Consider the following 22,787-nt stretch of genomic DNA (forward strand, 5'->3'; position numbering starts at 1 on the left):
CCTCCATCTCCAGGTAGAACTCCAGAAGAGACATAGCAGTAGTCCCATACATAGGTTAGGGCCTCATTTACTTGAGCTATGTTAAAGTCAGTGGGCACTGTTTTGTGGGGAGATCTCACCTGTAATTCTCTGGAGAAGGTGCCTCTGGCTCTCTTTATGGGCATGCTTTTGGAAACTGGTGCTAAGCAACCTCTTGTGGTTTCCTTGTGTTACCATAACTTGGTGTCTGACCAGTGATCTCACCGAGTTGGTTATCTGCCCCCAGCTATACTGGCTAGCTAGCATTAGTGAGCACATTAAGAAATGCATTCGTTAAAAACCAGGTAATCATTTTGGAGCTGGCTTTAGCAATATCTGAATGAGTTGGATAAGTTGGGAAGAAAAAGTCTTAAGCCTGAAAGCTTCTCTGTCTTCCAGGTTGGTTGGGGGTAAGGAACAAGAGATGAATCAGTTGTAACTTAATGGGATCGGATATTACTTTTATACAGCATGTCACTTTAATACAATGCTTCATCATTAATGTCTTAGTTCTCTCACAGCATTAAGGAGAGTTGATAGTCTCCTATTTTATTATTTCTTGGCTCCACGACAGAGCTGTGCATTAAAATGCATTTACGGATCTTGAAAGGGAAGACTAAGAGTAGTTAAAAAACAGACAAACCCCAGGTGGGTTGAGCCGACTTAGAAACTAATAACACACAGCTAATAGCAGACAGCCTTTATCAGAAGGTGTGGCCTGTATACGCCTTCTTTACTGGAGCCTGACCTGCCATGCTCTTATTTAACACCAATATTAAGTTTGGAGCAAGATAGCAGAATATGTCATTTCATTATGAGTGTTTTTTTTTGTTTTTTTTTTTGTTTTTTTTTTTTATGTAAGACTGTAAATATTTAGTGATTAGGCTATTGAGACAAATGTGGCCCGATTCAAAATTCTAGCAACAGTGAAAAAATACATATTTAACATACTCCTAATTAGATATTGTACATACTTACTATAAACATCTAATATTAGATAATGTACCTGATTTACACATCATTTACAATCAATAAAAGTCAGCTATAGCTACATTTTACTGTTTTATTTGCCAAAGGGATGACTTGTACTTTTAAAAAGACAACATTAATGTGTATAGGGTCTTGGGTCTATAGCTCTGACTTGACTAACATCATGAAGTGGCCAGCCATGACTGGTCTTGAACTCATGAACTCATGTGTTGGAAGTGTAATTGTTAGCTATCATATCTGGCTTCCTTTTTTTGTTTTCTTGGTTTTTGTTTTTTTCTTTTGCAGAGTACAGGTAAATTTCCAGTCCTCTCCTGTGCTAGGAAACTAACCCTGTGGATATGCCCAGTAAGGTGTATTTTTAATATAAATTAATTTAGTAGTGATGTTTTAAAATGTGCCAACAACCTGAAGACTATAATCTCTATTCTTAGTTTTATTTCTGAGAGTTTGTCTAATTGAAATAGGTCAAAACAAGAATGTAGCTGTAAGAATATTTATTGCAACAACTTTTAGAAAAGAGGCACAAAGGAAAGAAAAGCAGCTAGGCATGGATAGTTAATGTTAAACCATGAAATGCTTTTATGATGTTGCAGGGAAGTGTTTAAAGATTTGGAAGCTAAACTATGTGTTTTTAGTGGTAAGAATCACACTCTGTAATAGCATGTGTGGACAGCATAGCTTCAGTTTTGTGTGGGTAGAATCATCATATATACATACATACATACACACATACATCATAATACATACATACATACGTATATACATACATACATAGGGAAAGAACAGACATCTTCAAGAGGGCCGGGCTAGGTGCTTCACATGTTTCCATGGCGTTGTTGGGAGAGGCTGGGATGATGGGGAGGAGCCATGCTCCAGGTGGACTGACCGCTGACTCAAGTCTCTGTGACCACATAGTATGAATGGCAAAATTCATGCTTTTAAAAAGATGTGGATTGCCAGGCGGTGGTGGCGCATGCCTTTAATCCCAGCACTTGGGAGGCAGAGACAGGTGGATTTCTGAGTTCAAAGCTAGCCTAGTCTCCAGAGTGAATTCCAGGACAGCCAGGGCTATACAGAGAAACCCTGTCTCGAAAAACCAAAAAAAAAAAAAAAAAGAAAGAAAAAAAAAAAAGAAAAAAAAAGATGTGGATTTGTCCGGCGGTGGTGGCATATGCCTTTAATCCCAGCACTTGGGAGGCAGAGGCAGGTGGATTTCTGAGTTCGAGGCCATCCTGGTCTACAGAGTGGGTTCCAGGATAGCCAGGGCTACGCAGAGAAACCCTGTCTCAAAAAAAAATTGGATTTTATAAATTTTCTATAATATGGATATATTACTTTCTAGTTTAAAAAGTACAGAGCTTGGGACTGGAGAACTGCTAGTCAAGACTGCTCACTGCTCTTGCAGAGGACCCAGATTCAACTCCCAGCACCCACATGACAGCTCACAGTTGTTTGTAACTCCATCATCAGGTGATCTGAAACCCTCTTCTGACCTCAGGGGTACCAGACATACACATGGTACACATATATCCCATAAAATAAATAAATCCAAAAAACCTTTAAAAAGCAATACAGGGCTGGAGACATAGCTCAATCATTTAGAGCTCACAGACTTGTAGAGGACTTGGGTTTGATTCCCAGCACTTATCGGTGGTTCACAGTATCTGTTAGTCCAGTCTCAGGGGACCCAGCACTCTCATCTGGCCTCCACAAGCACCAGGCACCCACATGGTGCACAGACATTCATGCAAGCAAAACACTCATGCACATAAGATATAAAGCTTTATAAAAATACTTCAGAGCCAGACATGGTTCATGTCTACAGTCCAAGCACTTGGCAGCCACCTGAGCCATGAAGAGCACAATTCTGAGGCCACTGGGGGCTGTATAGCAAGACTCTGTCCCAAACATAAAAACAACAACAAACAAACACTGTACTGGCTGGTTTGTGTGTCAACTTGACACAGGCTGGAGTTATCACAGAGAAGGGGGTTTCAGTTGGGGAAGTGCCTCCATGAGATCCAGCTGTGGGGCATTTTCTCAATTAGTGATCAAGGGGGTAGGGCCCCTTGTGGGTGGTGCCATCCCTGGGCTGGAAGTCTTGGGTTCTATAAGAGAGCAAGCTGAGCAAGCCAGGGAAAGCAAGCCAGTAAGGAACATCCCTCCATGGCCTCTGCATCAGCTCCTTCTTCCTGACCTGCTTGAGTTCCAGTCCTGACTTCCTTGGTGATAAGTAGCAATATGGAAGTAAGCCGAATAAACCCTTTCCTCCCCAACTTGCTTCTTGGTCATGATGTTTGTGCAGGAATAGAAACCCTGACTAATCCCTAAATGATGGTTTGGTGTTCAGCTTTGAGTGAATTGTGTATGAGAAGACTGTGCTGCGGACCTAGCAAGCAGGCTAGGAAGGGAGGGTGAAGGTATTCTAGCATTACCTTAGTTTGTAATGTTAGCCATGGCCAGTTTGTGGGATTTGGGGAAGACACCACTAAAGCAAAGAATGGAGAGATGACTTTTAGTAATGTACTCCTAGAGGGTGGCTGGATGGTTCAGTTGTTTAAAGGCTTTGAGAACCCAAAATGGAACCCGGAGCCCATGTTTTTTGAGAGGCAGGGAGTGCAATGGTGTGTACTTGTGATGGAGAGATGGAGATGGGTGGATTCCTGGGGCTTGATGGCTAGCCAGCCTGCCCTGTTTGGTGAGTTCTAGGCCAATGAGTTACTTACTATCTTAAAAATAAGGTCGAAAGATGCCTGAGGAATGACACCCAGACTGCCCTCTGTTTTCTGCATATGCATATGCACATGCAAGCTTCCCCCACACATGAATAGACAAAGGTACACAAAGAATAGATTGTTATATTCTATTTTTTTTTTTACCAATGGTTTCTTCAGCTTAAGTGTATTTTTTCAACTGAATGCTTGAGAGAGCCAACTTGCCTTACAGAATTATGCTCTTTCTGATGTGATAAGACATACTGATGTGTTAAACCTCAAACTCATACAATAGAAGCATCTGTCTGGAGGACTATGGGCCGGTAGAGGTAGAAACCTGTTTGGTAGTGGTTAGCTCTGAGCTGGGAGGAAGCACACATTACAGTGTGTTTGGAAGAATTAGAGTTGGGGTGCAGCAGAGCTCAAGTGAAGTGTGTGCATGTGTGTGTGTGTGTGTGCGTGCATGTACACGTACATACCAGTAGTAACAAATGATGCTAAAACCTGGATTGGTACTACTTGTGTATTGCTCCACTCTAGCATGAATTGCAGGGTATGTTGTAGCCCTGTTCTTTTTTTTTTTTTCCCTGTTCTTGAGCTTGTATGTAATTTTTTCTTTTTCCTCTTTTCTTCTCTTTCTTTTCTCCTTCCTTCCTTTCTTCCTTCCTCCCTCCCTCCCTCCCTCCCTCCCTCCCTCCCTCCCTCCCTCCCTCCCTCCCTTCCTTCCTTCCTTTCTTTCTTTCTTTCTGGATAAGGTCTGGCTATGTGGCCCTGTGTGACTTGGTACTTGTTATATAGGTCAAATTGGCCTCAAACTTGTGGCAATCCTTCTGCCTCATCTTCCTGTGCTAGGGCTGCAGGCATGTTCCACCATCCGTGGTTTACTTGTGTACTTGTGCCCCTCTAAGCCCTAGTCTTTCTGCTCTGCTCACTGGGATGATATCTTTGTTCTTCTAAATTCCCTCTAAACAACGCCCCACCCCCACCCCATGCCCATTTCTGGAAAAGGAAAACAAAGTGCAGGATCTTTTCTCATTTTAATGGACCGATATCTTATTTTTCCCTAATGTTATTAACTTCTTTGTTTTTATTTTACTTTAGTCATTTTAGATTTTATCTAGTTGAATATAGATACATGTGTACATATGAGCTAACTGAAACTAATTTTTAAAAAAGAACTATTCATTTTACTTCACATGCATGACTATTTTGCCTGCATGTATGTCTGTGCACCACTTTCATACCTGGTGCTTATGGAGATCAAAAGAGGACATCAGACTCCCTGGAACTTGAATTAGGATGGCTCTGAGCCATCATCTGTGTCCTGGGAATTGGACGCGGCTGGCCTCACACAAGAACAAGAACAACTCAAAACTGCTGAGCCCCCTCTCCAACCCCTTAAACCTATTCTAAATCAAAACAATATCAACTAGTAAATAAATTGTTCATTGTCAGTAGGATATGACCTCCACTTCTCTGAGGTGTGTGTGTGCCACTGTAAGCAATGTGAGGCACTTGCTTTCCAGTCCTGTGGCATGAGGTGCTTGGTTGTGGGGATGCAGTCAGAGCTTGTGGAGTCTGTTGAGTGAATGATAACCACACAGAAATCAGTCTGATGGGCAGTGTCTTCTGCTGGCCTCTGTCTGGTTTTTCCAGCCAGCAGACTGCTTGCCCATTACAGCCCAGATGAGCTGGCTGAGGATCTAATCTGTATCTTGCTCAGCACACCTTTGCCTACTGCTGGACTATCTGCTAACGTCAAGCACAGAGCCAAAGGCTGAGAATGGAAGCTATCCCCAAGAGGCAGCTTACTAGCAACAGTCACTACCGACTGCTTCCTCAGAATCTGGTTTCCTTAGCATGGTCCCTTCAGAGAGTTGTACAGTTGCTTGGTGGGCCTGGTACTGGCCAAGGAAACTGTCATTCTGTTTGCATACTTCCCTTAACTGCATCAGGAGCAGAGCTTGCACCTTGTTTAGTCTTTCTCTGATGAGGGTGGAGGAATGCCATGTTTTTTTGTCCTGTTTGACTTGTTCCTTTTTATATCACTGGTTTTGGGCAAATTTGCAAAAGTTACTAATATTTTCTTGATTATAAAATTACATGTATACTAGAGAGTTTATTGTATTTTCTTTATGTTTATCTCATATAATCAAGCCTTAGTAGGGAATCAAAAGATTATTTCTGTGCTTACTAAACAAATGATGTTCCTCATTTGATATTTTATTTTTTATCTATCTATCTATCTATCTATCTATCTATCTATCTATCTATCTATCCATCTATCTATCCATCTATCTATTTTTCAAGACAAGAGTCTACATTGTATCTCATGGTGGCTTGGAGCTCCCTCTGTGATCAAGCTAGCCTCAGGCTTGACATTCTTCCTGCCTCAGTAGTACAGGCACAAGCCAACATGCTTGGCTTGTTCTTTAGTTTTATTTTTACATACAAGCAAGTATGTAACACTATCAAAATATATCACATTTTGACAGAAGCTAGATAATTTATTTAGGAAAGATAACATTCTTTTCCCTTAAGGACATTATTGATTTGAAGATCATATTATAAACAAGAATGGTTTTTATATTTATATTGTTAAACATGTTATTGTTCCTGTTTAAATTCTTTGCAGACGAAGGCTGCCTACAGAAAGTAATACACAAAGCTCACGTGCAAATTCTGAGTTTATGCTGTCAGAGATCAGTCCTGGATTTGTGATTTGCCCATGACCACTCTGATTTCCATGTGTGTCCTGCAGTTTAGAAGGAACAGTTGTTGGCAGTCAGTGTGCCCTGGGTTCCTTTGTTGGTCGTGATAATTGGTCGTCTTTTTGTGTCTTCCAGGTTGAGGGATCGCAGTGTGCTCCTCCAAAGTGTTTCAGGTTTTCCAACTAATGATTTTTTCCTTCTATTCTGCACTGTTTGGTTTCTTAGGCAACGTGGCCTCCCCCGGCGTCTGCTGACGTCTGTCCAGCCCCTCTCCCACTCCATCTCCACCTTGAGCATTTTTTCTCCTTCAACTGCTGCTTTAGAATTAACCAAAGGAATAGACATGTTTTCTTAAATGCCTGCTTCTGTCTGCCACATGGAAGTATAGGACAGAAGAGAAACCACTTTCAGAGTCTAAGAAACTTATGTAGGTCAGTTATAATAGAGCTTTGATCACAAAGAGTTGTCTTCTCTCCGTCTCCCTCTGCCCCTCTCTCCTTCCCTCCTTTTCTCATCAAATCCTTCCCTCCCTTCTCCCTACTCCTCTCTCTTCTCTCTCCTCAGCCCCTTCCTCCCCTTTATCCCGTTTCCCTCCCACCACCCCACAGGTTTCTCATGTGACCTATGCTGGCCTTAAGTTCAGATGTATATCTGCTTCTGCCTCTCAGGTGCTAAGATTCCAAGCCTGTACTACAGCTGGCTTCTGGGCTCTTCTCTTTCCCAAGTTAAAAAGTGTAGACAATGTGCAGCAAAGCCAATCTGAAATTATGTTATCTGTCTGGCTATCTCTGGCTATCTATCCATCTATCCATCCATCCACTTACTCAAGAAGTATGCTGACATTTCTGTTTTTTAAAATCACATCAAGCCAGCCAGATGAGTCAGCATGTTGAAGCACCTGCTGCCAAGCCTGACAACTAGAGTTTGACCCCTAGGTCCCACATGACGGAAGGAGAGGACAGATTTGTCTTTTGACCTCGACACTTTCTCTGTGGCACATGCTTATACACACACACACACACACACACACACACACACACACACAAAGTAAATAGACAAATGTTTTTGAATTCATTGTGTCTATGGAAGCATTTGTAGTATTGAGGGAAGGGGGTGCCAAGCAAAACTCTGCTCATTTCTGGAAGGCCCCCGCCATAGGCTCCTTCAGTGAATTCCCCAGCTGGTGGTATATTTGGGGAAGGTGGTTATACCAGGAGTGCCTTTAAAGGCTGAGGTCCCTGAGCCTCTTCTGTTCAGATGAAGAGTCTCCTCTGTCTGCCCTGTGTTCCCAGCACCATGCTGCCCAGACACTGTGTCATGCAGCAGGAAGCCTTCCTCCCTCACAGCATTCTCTCAGTCGTTTTCGCCACACTCCAATCCCTTATGACTGCTTGTCTCCTTTGGCTTCACTCTGTCCCAGCTCCTATCCTGATCTGAGATGGCTGTTTCTGCTACCTAATGCATAACCTTTAAAGTTTTATTGTTACTTAGCATCAGACATATATTTTTTGTATACTGTTGACAATTTGAAACAAGGTCTATCTTTGTAACACAGAGGGACCTCAGACTCGTCATACTCCTGCCTTGGTCCCTCTAGTGCTAGTATTAGAGATGTGTTACAGTAAGCCTAGCCTTTCCTCAGTTTTATAATGTTCCCTTTTCCTCCCACTTCTGATATTAATGGTTGTGTATTGAGATATTACTGGTTTTTTGTTTGTTTTTGAGACAGGGTTTCTCTGTGTAGTCCTGGCTGTCCTGGAACTCACTCTGTAGACCTTGAATTCAGAAATCTGCCTGCCTCTGCCTCCCAAGTGCTGGGATTAAAGGTGTGCACCACCACCACCCGGCATTACTGATTATTTTTGTGTGTGGTGGATCTCATGATTTACTCTGAGCTGGGTTTGCTTTGTGCCTTTGTTCCTCTAGTCTCATGGTTCATGTTATCCTTGAAGTAACGGCGTCTGATTTAAGAGACTTATTTCCAAGAAACTTTCTGGTTTGAATACTTCCTGGCTCTGTGTTGAGGTAATATTTTTAATGTGTTCTATAAGTTTAGTGAGAATTGTCCTGCCTAAGCCATAGAGAGCCCAATGAGTACAGTGGAACATCTATTGATACATTGATACTTCTTTGGCATCCTCAGTTATAGAACAGATTCTTAACATTCTTTTTTTTTTTTTTTTTTTTTTTTTTTTTTTTTTTTTTTTTTTTTTTTTTTTGAGACAGGGTTTCTCTGTGTAGCCCTGGCTGTCCTGGAACCCAGGCTGGCCTCGAACGATTCTTAACATTCTAAGAATCATACTCAAAAGTCCAGATTCTTGTTTGGGTTGAGATGGTTACAAGGATCTCCTCCCTGCGCTTTAGTTTATGCTATGCTAGTTTGATTGCGTATTTTCTCTCCTAAAAATAGGCGGTCTTTATCCAAACCATAGTTTTTATAAATATTTGCATGTCAAGCAAGGTTTTTCCAACAGCAGTGGTTTTGTTTGGAGAGCATTGTTAGAGACGGTCAGAGGCTCCTTGTCCGTGTTTACTCTCCTGCAGACCTCTGTCCTAGTAAGGATGCAGTGTGCTGGCGTCTGACTCCATCTGCAGTGTGGGGCTGTCGAGGAGTCTCTTCTGCTGGGTACACCTGGCAGATGCTGTACTCATTATCTTTGACCAGCTCAGTTGTATCCCTAACTATAACCTCCAGAACGGGCTGCTTCTTATAAAGACATAAGACAAGTACATAGAAGTTTGTGTGAACAAATCCAACTGGATAAGTCAGGGGTGGCTGGGAAGATGGAAGCTACTGTAGAAAAATGGCCTGCTGCGTAGACAGGAACTTAAGACAGCTGTCTCCTTCCCTCACATGGGTTCCAGGGAGTGAACAGCTGGAGTCAGGCTTGGTGGCAGACATTTTTACTTGTTTGAGCTGTCTTGCTGGCCCTATCTTAACTGTGTTTAAGTATATACTTCAAAATGTAATGCAAATTAACCCTGTGCAATCAACATCTAGAAGTTTTCTCATCTTGCAAAACAGAAACTGTCCTCCCATCAAACGTTCTGTCTTCCCTTCCTGCCACTGTCACCTGCCTGTTATTTGTTTCTGTGGATTTTAAGTGGCAATCAAAAACAATTCTCTGTCATCTGTCAGCCATTTTTTTAAAAAGAAATTTTCATCTTTATTGAAGGTAAGTGGATTTTTGAGCTTGATGAGGAGAAAAATCCAGTTCAAACCAGTAGCTACACTGTGTAGTTGCATGAATGTTGGTAGTTACCTGCCCAAAATGGGAGCAACTGTCTTCCTCTGTAATGAACTTAGGAAATTGCTGTTCCATTTGAGGAAGGCAGAAGCTAGTAACAATAGCTTGTGACTAATTCTTACAGGTACTTATTACTGGCCAAGGAGGGAGGAAACGCCCACTTCTCAGATTTAAAGAGACAAGATGAATCTTAGTATGTGCATGCACGCACATACACACACACACACACACACGCGTGCGTGCATTGACAGATTTTTTTGGTGTAGATTTTCAGTTTTACGTACAAAGCTGAGTCATCTCTGAAAGTTAGAGGCCTAAGGTTGACTAGATGGCTCAAAGAATGTAAAGAGCTGGTGGTGTAGCAGCTGAGGCAGGGGGATTGCCATGAGTTCCAAACCATTCAGAGCTAGTTAGAAATTTATCTCAAATAAATCAAAAAAGAAAACAGAAGTGACAAACCTCGGAATTTCCAGAAAATAGGGTATGGATAGAGACGGAGGTGTGTAATTATAATGGTGGTGTCGGTGTTGGCAACAGGGAGCAGTAAGTTCAGCCTGTGTGACGACTGTGTGGGCGCCTTACCTGTTCAGCTCCATAGTAGCCTTAGGGAAGCATTACACAGGGAGGAAACAACCCTCGCAGTTGGGATTCCAGGCTCGTTCTCATAGCTCAAGTCTGGGGCCCTTTTCTCTTTCTGCCCAATGAGTGCCACTGAGACTGCTAGCTCACCATTGCAGAGGGGAAATTTACAATGTATTTTTAAAAATGACAAGAAGAGGGGAGAGTGGACAGATGAAACTATATATATCTAAAATGTTTTTATAAAATGAACACTTTTTCTCTGGTCAGGATGACTGGTGGCTCCAGGAGGTGGCTGCCAGTGCTCAGGACACTTGTGACCTTAACTTTCTCAGGCACTGGACTGGAGTCATAGGCTGATTGTTCTCCCCCTAAAACTTGCATATGGGTTACTAGATCTGGGTTCCTACTAGTAAGTTCTTCAGTGTCTGTTGAGAGGAAGGTGGTAACCTTTTTATTTGGACTTGTGTTTGACCAGGACTGTGTTATAATGTGTGTGTGTGTAAACAGTGGCTGCTCTTTACTACGGACCTAAATAAATGTGAACTTGAGAAAAAAAGGTTCTTAGTATCATGAATTTAGGCATAGTTTCTGGATTGTGGCATATATGAAGAAATGTTTATGTAGCAGATGGAGTCACAGTGAGCAGTGACCAACATCCTTATGTCCTGATAGACATCAGGCGTCTTGTTGATTTACAACTTAACCCCACTACTGAGATCTATTAATTTCTAGGCTATGATGGACTTATCTGAATGCCGGTTTACCTATAAGGGAGCTGTGTTCCTGCTTGTGGGTTAGGGTCAGGTTATCTGAACTACACAGTAGGCTGTGGCTGCCTCTTCTGGCCTTAACCCATAAAGTTGGCAGTGGCTTGCTAAGTTGAATGTCCCATAGACTTTTTGTTTTTTCTTTTTCTTTCTTTCCTCTTTTCCCTCCCTGTCTACTCCTCTCTTTTTCCCCCTTTTATTCTTATTTTTTTATTTTGTTGGTTTGAAACAGGGTCTCACTCTGCAGCTCTGGCTTGGCTGGAATTTACTGTTTAGTCTAGGGTGACCCCTAAGTTACTGTGTAGCTAAGGATGACCTTGAACCTAGGACCCTCTTGCCTACACTCCCAGGTGCTGGAATTAAGAGTTGTACACCACCACAGCTGGCTTGTCTATCATTTTGTTTTTAGCATAAAGAAAATGAACACGGGTCTGGAGGGATGGCTCAGAGGTTAATAGCTCTGGGTGTTCTTCAGAGGCATTCACAACCATCTGTTTTTTTTTTTTTTTTTTTTTTTTTTTTTTTTTTTTTTTTACCCTAGTTCCAGGGGACCTGATGTTCTCTTCTGACCAGAACTACATGTGATGTACAGACGTGTGCAGACACAACGCCCATACACACAAAATAGAAAAATAATTACTAGGTATAACATGAAATACAGTACAGATGAGTCTCATTAGCATAGTAAATACTAACTCTCATGCGATGGAAACTTGATGCAGACATGTACACTCGCTACCAAAAGATCCTTTTGAAGTTTCTGTAGGCTTCTCTTTCAGAGAGTAGTCCCCAGTTCTTGGGAGTCTGTGCACACAGAGGTCCAAGGCTGGAGAGTTTAACAAGCTAGAGCTTTCTTAAGTTTTGTATCCAGAGCTAATAACTTTTAAAACCCTGAGAGGAAACCGCAGATGACATCATGACCCTGGAATGTTGTTGGTATACAGTGAAGAATGATCTCAGAAGATTGGACAGCCTGCTGTGTGATTTGTGTGACACATGTCCCTTGTTTGATTTTTTTTTTTTTTTCTCCTTCGACAGCACAGGACACATTTTTGAAACTGTACATAGCCTAAGCTCATGCATTCAGATCAGAATACACAATAACCATTTTCCCCAGCACCAACTGCATGCTTTGTTGTGCTTTCTGATCTGGGCCCCAGAGTTTTTACATAGCAAAACATCTGTCCAGTTCTGTTTGGGTGCAGACGGAAGTGGAATAGACCGAAGAATCTGGAAGTGCATGCTTTCTGTAGGGTACATCACAGTTGGGAATATGCTTGTATGTGGACCACTGTGATGTTTAGCAGGCTAAACTGGAAAGGTCAGGCTGTGTGAGATGAAGAACACTGTTCCATTGCTTCTTGCTGGTGCCAGCCAGTAGCTATGGTCTCCATTTCTCTCGTGGGGTATGAGTTTGGCTGTTGTCCCATTAGGAATAAGGTGATTTATAGCCATAACTTTCAGCATACGGAAGACCTATGCACATAAAACCATACAGTAAATCTGAATTTTTTTCTTTATATATCATCCTTCCTTACTAGGGAACATGCCAAGCCACAAGTTCAGTGGCTGGAGCCTTAGAAATTAGGCATCTTTATATTTCTCATCTTGAAACAAACAAGACTTTCTTAGTTTATTGATTGAATTTTAGGTCAGGAGCTGAGACACTGTCTTTGCTTGTCTGCTGTTGGTTAAGACTTCATGCATAGACACCCTTCCTTTGTATGGTAATGTGAAACAGGGTAATTACACACAGACCCAACTGACTTTGGCAGCACCAGAGGACAAAGAGAACCCAAGCTTGCTTCAGCCTTTGGTTCAAAAGCAGAGGTTTAGGAATCCAAGCCCCAGAACGTCCTGCATCTTCTCCTCTTCCGGGGTTCCAACCAATGTAGTCTATCCCTCTCCACACACCAGAACTTTCCCTGCACATGCCACTTGTAGACTGATAGTTTTGGTGCTGATGAAACCATTGCGTGTTTGCTGATCTGGAACTATTTGGCTGGCTTCCCATGGCACTATGGGTTCTAAAAACTGAGGGTGAAAGAAACTTAAAATTGTTTTCATTGTTAATTATCCCTTTATTTTTTAAAAGTTCAATTGCATAAATAAATCATTGTTTTTTTCTAAGAAGTAGTTGGGATAGAAAGATGCACCATTCCTTATACATATTAATGAACCAATTAGAAGAGTAGTCATCCTATTTAGTTATTGCTGTAGCTGTCTAGGAATTGTAATTCTGTCTACCTTAGTTTATTTACCTAATTTATGATTTTTGTTTTTTGAGATAGGGTTTCTCTGTGTAGCCCTGGCTGTCCTGGAACTCACTCTGGAGACCAGGCTGGCCTCAAACTCAGAAATCCACCTGCCTCTGCCTCTGCCTCCCAAGTGCTGTGATTAAAGGCATGTGCCACCACTGCCCAGCCTAATTTATGATTTTATTATCAACAAGTTTTTTGTTTGTTTGTTTGGTTGGTTTTGTTTTTAGGTCAGTTCTCACTGTGTAGCCCTGTTGTCCAGAAACTTACTATGTAACCAGGCTGGCCTTGAACCCAGAGAGATCAGATTGCCTCTGCCTTGTGAGTCCTGAATAAGATTAAAGGTGTGAGCCACCTTTTCTGGCTTTGCTTGAAGTTTTGAATAGGGTCTCTGTGTGGTCCTGTCTGGCCTTAGACTTACTCAGTTCTCCCCTATCAGCCCCGTGAGTATTACAGAATGTATCATCACACTTGGTTTCTGTAGTAATTAACTAATTGAATATATTTCTGGACACTAGAAACAGTAGGTTTCCTAGCCAATGTCTGTGTGCCTTGTTTCTGAGGGCATTTTATCCCCTGGACCTGGAATTACAGATGATTGTGATCAGCTAGATGGATGCTGGGAACAGGGTGAGGGTCCTCTGCAAGACAAGTGCTCTACCTGCTCAACCATCTGCCTCCCCTGCCCCCTCCCAGCTTGTTTTCATGATGTTACATGTGCTCTGTTCCTTTTGTGCCACAATACCTACATAAATGCAAGTTGTAGTTTTCTTTGGCAATGAACTAACTGGTATTTTCATAAAATATAAAGAAGAACTAATAGATGATATAATTGATTTTTTTCTTAAATTGTAGATGTTTTTAAATTTTTACCTCATTGTTACTTGCTATATTCAATATTTTATTCAATCAATATGCATTTATGATAATTCTCTTTAAGTGAAGTCTTTGGTGCCACTGTAGCAGCTGTCTGAAATTCTCAATGTTAGTGTCACTTAGCACTGTTGTGCTCAGCCTTTGGTAGACATGTGGTCTGCTGAGAGAAAGCTTAGAGATGTTAGCTCCTGTACTACGAGTTCATTTCATGTAGCAGTTTTCCTATCATGTGTTTCTGGCTAACTCATAAAGCATTGGCACCACTTAGCAGTTTTCTTTGTGGAAGAGTTTTCATCTAGGTTTTCCTTCTTATCTGCAAAATAAATGTAAGAAAATTGAAAATTAATTAATGTTTCCTGTGCTTTCTAGGGATTGACTTTGGTTGCATAAATGGCACCATTTACCACATGAAATGCTAACATTTGTTATGGGAGCAAAATCTAGTTTACTTGAAAAACTTGATTACTAAATTTAAGGAGGCCTTTGAACTCCTTGGGGGAGAGATGCAAAATGCTATCATAGCATTATGGTTTTGATGGAGTTCTTGAAGTGGTAGTATGCACCCATGGCATAAAAACCTACCTAGACAGTTGGTGCTTTGCTCCTGGTGGGCTCAAGGAGGCTAGCTTTTCTCTTCTGAGCTGCAAAAGACCAGGTGGGGAGTGTGTGGTTTGACAAAAATATTCAGCTTTACCACCTTCAGAAATGAGGAGGATACTTGGAAAACACAAACAAAACAAACAAACAAACAAATAAAGGAATTGAAAAGGATTTGTCTACTGTTACTGTGTTGTCTTGGCCCACTGAGACTCCTGTCCTTGCATGCAGGCTGTGTCAGGCACAGGTGAACCACTGTCTGATTCTCCAAGAACAGCATTGCCATGGCTTGGTTAACAGGACTCCACCTGTCCAGCATGACAATGAAAGTCACACCATGACAGTCTAGTTAAGCAGTTTTCCCCTGGACTTTAAGACTCCAAGTTCTAGGTGCTGTATCTTACTTGCTGAACAGTGCCCAGGCTTCTTGACAAATGCCATCTTGGAAAGAGCACCACCCTTCGGTGAGTCTCTGTTATTTTTACCTGAGTTGGCATTCCAGGAGCGAGCAGCGTATGCTCCATTAAGAACATCCATCTTGAACTTCATGCAGCTTGCTGCCTCCTCCTGGCCTCATTTCAGAGCACATTGCCTAGCTCTCTATACATCTAATCTGTCTTCTTTGTTCTTTAGGTTAAATGATACTCTCTCTGAGCTTATGTCCCACTGTGACAGTTAAAGTCTTTTTTAGGTTGAGAGCATCATCTTGTTTTTCTTTCCTTTCTGGAGTCTTCTTAACTGCAACCCTTTGTTCCCACATCCTTCTCTTCTACACCTTGCTTGGGCCGCCACTTGGAACTGTTAGAACTTCCTGGTCACATCATTTCAAGTTGACCTTCCCTCTACTTCCCCATCTCTAACTTTTCCTCTCTTTTCAAAGATCTCTTGGACAGGGGGCCAGACTCAGTGGCAGAGCCCTTGCCTCACAGGCAGGAGGCCCTGGACTCCATCCAAGGACCTTTTGTTTGCTTCCCACTCTTGTTCAGCTCCCCTTTCCCCTTCTCTGTGTTAGGCCTGCTTCTACTAAACAAGCTCTACCACCAATCCCCATCAGCCAGGACATCAGCCCTTGTATTGAGCCTTTGCTGCCAGCCTAAATCTCTCCCTTTAAAACCTCCACTGCTTGTTAATCTAAAGTAAATACCAGGAAGGAAATGGAAAGTGGCTTTCTGGTACTTCTTACCTGACCTTCGTTTTTATTGTCAGCCCCATCTTTTCTTACACTCAGGGTTTGTTTTGTTTTTGTTTTTGTTTTTGTTTTTTGGCTTTTTGAGACAGGGTTTCTCTGTGTAGCCCTAGCTGCCCTAGAACTCATTCTGTAGACCAGGCTGGCCTTGAACTCAGAAATCCACCTGCCTCTGCCTCCCAAGTGCTAGGATTAAAGGCATGCACCACCGCTGTCTGGCTCAGGTTTTTTTTTTTTAAGATTTATTTTATTTATTTTATGTGTATGAGTACACTGTAGCTGTACAGATGGCCATGAGCAATCATGTGTGTGGCTGCTGGGAATTGACCTCAGGACCTCTGCCAGCCCCCACTCACTCCGGCCTTGCTCTGGCCCATTTTTTTTTTTTTTTAAAGTATCTTCTTGTGCAGTCCATTTAAGTGTTAAGGCTGCAGAACAAAGGGTTGCTAGACATCAGCATTCTGTATGCATGTGTTACATTGCTGACACTTTGTAAATACTGGTGTGGTCATACTGTGTGGTGTACTCATGTCTGGGCCTGAGCAAGTCACCTGTAATGACAGAGACACTTGTATGGCTTCTGCCTTCTGAACTGGTAAATGGTAACCAGATGGAAATTACTGGAACTGCGACATCATTAACTTTTCACATTTGAAGTTTTCCCTTCAATGCTTTGAGTTGTGAGCAATCACCAACAAAGCAATTTTTCCTTTGCTTCAGATTCCAGTTATTATGTATAAACTACCAATGTTCTAACTTAAAATTGCTTCCAGAAATATGTTTTATTGTATGTTTGACCATTTTGAGTAAATTCTCCATTCTTTACTCTGCAGAAATCCTAAATGTACAAACTATTTTGCATTCACCATCCCAGACAGGCCAAAGAAGTACAGAAAAATGGGAGTTGAGCTGTGGACCCTTAAAATGTTGATGTTTTAGATAATAGCTAATGTCTTCCTTTGTAGTCCTTTGAATGCTGCCTGACTCGTCTGTGTGGTCCATGCTGAGTCTTCTTGGCTCAGACTCTTGCATCCCAGCTTAGGCATGACACTGTACCGTGTCCGAGAAGCAGTGTGACTGTTGTGTAAAAGAAGCCTTCTCCATTCAGATGCCCAGCTTCACTTTACCCCTTACTTACTTAGCTTGTGTACATTTGAAACTAAAATATAGATTTCAGTTAAGAAGTTAGAATACAGAGGTTAGGTTTGTCCCAGGTGTGGCCAGTCTATACCCTGACTGGCCATGTGACACAGTATTAATCATGGCCACTTAGTGCCTGACAGGTTTAGCCTAAGATTTCAGCTTATGAAGTTTGTAGTTTCTTTAAACTTGTTTTCCCAATGGCCATTCTATTTGGTTGTTAGGTTTAAGAGAAAAGCTTTGTTTCTGCTTCATCAAGGCTGGTCAGAAAGGTTTTACAGTTCCCTTTTTACAGCTATTCCCTAAACTGGACCTTTAAGAGAATTAGGGGAAAAGTGAGCAGCTTTCAAGTTTCCCTAAAGATGGATCTGTTTGGAGTCCTCAGAGGAGGACCAATTCACTGCCTAGGGTGATGCTATAGTTGTCGTGTCTCAGTGGACCCGGGGATGCCATAGTTTCTAAGACTCTGCCGTGGGTCCCCAGGCTAAAATGTCCTTATAAAAAGCTCTTATTTTTACTTTTCAGTCTTATCCTCCACAATTAGAAAATGGAGATTGCCTGAAAGTACTGTTCTGTGACAAGCACTTTGGTTCCATGGTCAAGGGAGTGCGTGCTTCCGGTGTTGGCTTTAATCTCTGATTTTAATTTGATTTCTGAGTGAATAGAGACAAAACATTATGCATATATTGAAGCTTCTTTGAAGTTTGTCAATAATTTTTTTTTCCTCTTGCATTCTGTAGTCCAGGCTGGTCTTAAACTTGCAATGATCTTCCTGTCTCTCTGCCCTCTGTGTGCTGGGGTTACAGGTGTGCTTCACTATGCCTGGCTTCCTCTCAGTAGTTTAAGTCCTGAGACCTGGAAGCTTGAGAAGGCCGTCTTTAGGCTGCAACTTCACTGTCTCCAGAAGCTCTGGAGCCGAGCTGCTGAGGGGCAGTGTGGCCTCGCCCACCGATGCTCAGCAAACTTGTCCTCAGTAGTTAAACTGAGTAGAATATTTCCTGCTGATTAACTAGCTGTTGGATCATCTAGACTAGTGCTATCCAGTAGAAGAGGGTCATAAATCATATTTTTTTACTCCTCCCCTTCTATTTTGAAAGTCCTACCAATTATCGATAGAATTGTGGTTCTCCTGCCTCAGCCTCTCAAGTAGTTGGAACAGTACTCCAGTAGCACCAAGCTTGGCAGTAATGCACATTTTAAAAAGTTAAAAGGTGTAGAGAGAGTTAATTTTGAGTAATATATTCTATTTAAACTCTTATTGCCAATGTCTAATCAATAGAAAAGGGAATTGGTAAGCTTATAGTCCTTTGGTAATACTAATGTGATAAATTATACACACACACACACACACACATACATACATACATATATATATTTGTATCTCCATTGTGTGCACTGGCTACATTCAAATGATATGTAACCATTCATGGCTGGTGGCTACTGTATAAGATTAGACATATCTAGACCATTGGGTAATTCTAGAGGTGAGCTGAGAACAATCTAGAGGAGATAAAATTTGTTCTAGAAACAGACCAAAAAATTGCCTTTCTGTTAATACAAAGTCATGGATCCACTGAGAAAACTCAATGGCAGAAACTTACCTCCCTAAGGTTTAAGACTCGAGTCCAGTGTGCTAAAACCTTTCCATGGTGGAACTAGCATGAAGACATTTTCAGTGAGAGGAGCGACTCTTCCCCTTAAGGATGCCCGCTTCTCCCTGTGAGAAGAGACTGCTTTCCCTTTTTGGAGTTTTTTGTTGTTGTTTTAAAGCTGTGCATTTGTTGTAGTGTTTCACTGAAACCCCCACCAGGGGTTTTTGCTGGGGAACTGTGGTTGGTTTTGATCTTAGAAGCTGAACTTTTCTCCTGGTGCATTGGTTTGGTTCTGCCATTGTGTCTTTCCTCAGAATATTGTGTCAGAATAAGTAAGCGAATGAATCCCTTCGGGGGAAGAAATTGCTAACTCTGTTTTCATCTTCACTCTGTGTGTGTACCACTGTGTCGCAAAATTGAGGCAAGAGTTAAAGCCTCTGTGGTTTTCAGAAGTGAGAACTCTGGGTACTGGCCCCTCCCCTCCAGAGTGAGTAGGAAAGCTCTGGCTTTGGCATGAGTTGAACTTAATTTCTTTCTTACCAGATGCCAATTTAAAAAGAATTTGTTGAAGGGAAGTGTCCTGTGAAGGGAAAATTTTAAGAACATTCACAATCTGCATCTATTTAGCAACCTATTTGATGTGATGCCATGTTTAATTAATGTTAGAGTGTCAGTTCACACAGTCATATTATCTGCAAGGGAAAAGGACTCTGTTGGAGAACAGACCAGGCTATGGGACACACAGGACTATGCGCTGTGTCCGCTTCTTTCTTGTTAATAGTTTCCATGTGCTTGTGTGAGTGTGTGACCTGCAGGTTTCCCCCTCCCATGTCCAAAAACTTACTCTCTGGGGGCCTAGAGAGATGGCTAACAAGTTAAGTGCACTGACTGCTCTTCCTGAGGACCCAGGTTCAATTCCCAGCACCCACAGAACAGCTCACAACCATTTGTAACTCTCATGATGGAGGATACAACTCCCTCTTCTGGCCTCTGAGAGCATCAGGCACACATCCACAGACATACATCCAGACAAAACACCCATGTCCCTAAAAATCAAAACATGCTCTTTGGAAGTTTGTCTAGTTACCTGCAGATTTACTTATGCTATAGCATGATTAATTTTTAAAGGAGCCTGTGTGTACTTTAAGCTACAGCTTTTGTTATATAGTCTGCAGCTGTGAAAAAAAAAATCCATGTTCAGTATGCTGTTCTGGTGTTCTCAAAATAATCCTGCTGCGTGCCAGCCCCTGCTCTCTGACCTCATCGTGTTTTTGTTGTTGTTGTTGTTGTTTTCTGTTGTTCCTCCTCCTGCTGTTTAGACCCCTTCCCTTTCCTGCTTACAGCTTGGGTTTGCCATTGAGGGCTTTTAAGGGCTGAGGCTCCTTAGTGGGGGTTGGGGCAGGGAAACGCACAGTACTCTCTTAGGCACAGCCTCATGTTGGGCCTTGCTGTGGTTTCTGTCCTGTGGTTCAGGATGACTTTGCTGAATGGAATTCATTTTCCCTCGGGTCTCTTCCCTCCATGCTCGTTACACATCAGCTGGCAACAGGCCAGGAGGTTCTTTATGCTCCCACAAATTGTTGGTTACTTTACTTCTGGCCCCTGGCTTGCCCTTTTGACCAATGAATTGATGTTTTTGATTCAGAATTATGTTGCTTAGTGAAGCCAGTCTAATCCATGCCATTGAATGCTCAAAGTTTAAGACCATCTTCCAAAAGTGTTGAAAGAACATCAGTACCTATATGCAATAGAGCCTTCCTCCACCCCCACACCTACTTATCTGTAAGTGATAGTTTTCAAGACCCTGAGGGGGTTCCTGGAGCCATAGATAGTGGCAGCCTCTCTTCTTCCTTCTTCTAATAAAATAGAGTAATTATAACTCTACACTGTAGTAAAAGTTATGGAAATATGCTCTTTATCTTGACATCCAACCAGCTGTAGATCTTAGCAGCTCTAGTTCATGATTTCTGTTTCATTTCTGTTGTTGGTTTCTTGAGGCAGACTTGCTATAGCCCAGGCTGGCCACACACATCTTCTTGCATGAACCTCCACAGTGTACAGGACTACAGGCATGCACCGTCATGCCAGGTTCCTTCTTTTTTTTTTTTTTTTTTTTTAAGATTTATTTATTATTATACATAAGTACACGGTAGCTGACTTCAGACACACCAGAAGAGGGCATCAGATCTCATTATGGGTGGTTGTGACCCACATGTGGTTGCTGGGATTTGAACTCAGGACCTCAGAAGAGTAGTCAGTGTTCTTACCTGCTGAGCCATCTCACCAGCCCCAGGCTCCTTCTAATAAAGTTAAGAAGGTGAAGGAATGAAGCCTCTCTCAACTTCCCTGTGACACCTGGGACTGCAGAGTTACCAGCATGGCTGCTCTTGTACTTTGGGGGACTTGGATCAGTAAAACAAGGGTCACTGAGCATGAGCAGAGCGATGCTGAGCAGCTAGCCTGATAACTGAGTAATAGGGTAGCATATACGGCATTGGATGTGCTGTGTGGAGAGACGATCCATGCCCTAGCCGGACAGAACTACTTATATACAATTTCCTCAAGCTTGGTAGACTGCCATGCAGTTTAAAGTCTGCATCTGTTATTTTTGTAATTTTCCATTTAATATTTTGAGATTGAAGGTAGTTGCTACCTGAAGCTATATAGAGTGTGAAAATGGGGGTTAGGATGGTGCCGATCTCGTGTATGTCTATCACAGGCGAGACACACTTAAGCAGGTTGTGTGTGTGACCATAGTTAATTCTCAGCATCCATTTAGAGAAATTCCTGCTTCCATGCCCGCGTTTTACAGAGAAGGAGCTACAGGAGTTAAAATAACCTGCTCTATGCTATCCAATAAGAAACTATTCTGTACTTTTTAGTTTAAGCAACTGGCTTTTTTTTTTTTTTTTTTTTTTTTTTTTTTTTTTTTTTTTTTTTTTTGTCTTTGCTTATGATCCTGTATTCAGTACTGGGCAAAGCTCTACCTTTCAGTGTTTTGTGGAATCTTTGTCTCCTCTACCCCGAGGAGCAGACCACAATTTGATGGTGTGGAGGAATTCTATAAAGAGGCACTGTTTGCCATGGTACAGTTTGGGGAGCAGTCCCAGGAGAAGCAGGTGCAGGCGCCAGGCCAGCTGGTGGAGTGATGTCTGTGAATCGGCACAATGACCAGTAGAAATGCCCATGGGCCTTGCAGATCAGAGTTGCCAGTAGGTGCTAGTGATCTTGCTCTTCAGTGTTTAAAGCCCCCTCTTGCTCCTCTTTGTCCAAGTCTCCTTTCCCCGAGCTTCTCTCTGAGTGGAAGCTGCTCATCCTCTGTCTCATAGGAGATTCCAAGTCCTGGAAGTCACAGCTGGGCTCATTGGTCCTAGAGCTAGAGATACACCCAGGCATTGAGCACATTTCCTCCAGCAGGCTCTGAGTCCTGGGCACTGGGCTTCTGAAGCCTGCCTCTTGGTACCTTTCCTCCTGTAGACTCCATTCTGATACCTGAAAAAACTGCAAATAAAGTCCACCTTTGTGCCAGGCAGCCATACGCATGGCTAACTTAGTCATCATGCTCTGAGCTAAATGTTTTACTATTATTGATTTATGTGTTGATTAAGTGATTGATCTAAGATACAGAAACATTTTTGAAGCAAAACAAGTATTTTGAGTATTTCTCTGGAGATGATAAGAAAGTTGAAGTTTAGTGAATTAAACTGGACTCAGTGGCACACATGTACCTTTAATCCCACCACTCAGGAGGCAGAGGTGTAGGAGGATCTCTGTGAGTTTAAGGCCAGCCTGGTCTACAGAGCTAGTTCCAGGTCAGCCAGGGTTATGTAGAGAGATCTTGTCTCAAAATTTTGGGGGAGAGGGGATGCAGGAGTTTGACTTAGTGGATTGAAACAAAGTCCTTCATCTTTCATTCCATTTTAAAATGTCTGTGCTGTGTTACATGGTGAGTCACTCACATAATCTCAGTACTCTGGGGGCTGAAGTAAAAAGGTGGCAGTTGAGACCCTCCTTGGCTACACAGACTGAAGAAAACCAGTGTATGCTGCATGGTGGCTTGTTCTGAGGCAGTGTATTGGGGTTTGTAGGATTTTTTTTTTTTTTTTTT

The 22,787-nt window shown here is 42.2% G+C and overlaps 1 protein-coding gene across 2 annotated transcripts in view; it reads left to right on the forward strand.

Annotated features, from left to right (window-relative positions):
- Nucleotides 1–22,787, forward strand: part of Sik3 (SIK family kinase 3) — a 223,149-nt gene that overhangs the window by 91,600 nt on the left and 108,762 nt on the right. The gene's annotated exons all lie outside the window — the stretch shown is intronic.

The sequence above is a fragment of the Mastomys coucha genome, unplaced genomic scaffold (assembly GCF_008632895.1).
Source record: "Mastomys coucha isolate ucsf_1 unplaced genomic scaffold, UCSF_Mcou_1 pScaffold23, whole genome shotgun sequence".
In the NCBI taxonomy this organism is placed as follows: domain Eukaryota; kingdom Metazoa; phylum Chordata; class Mammalia; order Rodentia; family Muridae; genus Mastomys; species Mastomys coucha.